Genomic DNA, 575 nt, shown 5'->3' on the forward strand with positions numbered 1-575 from the left:
AATTGGTCAAACCTTGTCCAAACTCATAAACATGAGGTATAAAGGAAAGGGAAACATAAGGGAGTACATTATGGAAATGTCTAATCTTGCTGGAAAACTAAAGGCATTAAAGTTAGAGTTGCCCTCTGAGTTGCTCATGTACTTAGTTATTATCTCTCTTCCTGCACAATACGGTCAATTTGTGGTGAGTTATAACACTCAAAAGGAAAAATGGACTCTTAATGAGCTCATTTCTTACTGCGTGCAAGAGGAAGAGAGGTTACAGCGAGAGAAGACTGATAGTGCTCACTTGGCATTAACCTCTCAAGACAAGAAGAGAAAGAGAGCTAAGGATAATGCAGATGCTTTTCCAAAGAAGCAAAATAAGCAGGATCAGGAATTCACCTGCTTCTTTTGTAAGAAATCTGGACACATGAAGAAAGAGTGTTCCAAATACAAGGCATGGCGCGAAAAGAAGGGTATGACTCTCACTTTAGTTTGTTGGTACTGGTTCTATGGCACAAGCGTTTAGGTTATATCTCTAAACAGAGAATTCAGAGGCTTGTGACTGATGGAATTCTTGAACCCCTTGATCT

Source organism: Gastrolobium bilobum, unplaced genomic scaffold (genome assembly GCF_033153095.1).
Source record: "Gastrolobium bilobum isolate Gb01-03AN ecotype WA unplaced genomic scaffold, APGP_CSIRO_Gbil_v1 utg4528, whole genome shotgun sequence".
NCBI classification, from domain to species: domain Eukaryota; kingdom Viridiplantae; phylum Streptophyta; class Magnoliopsida; order Fabales; family Fabaceae; genus Gastrolobium; species Gastrolobium bilobum.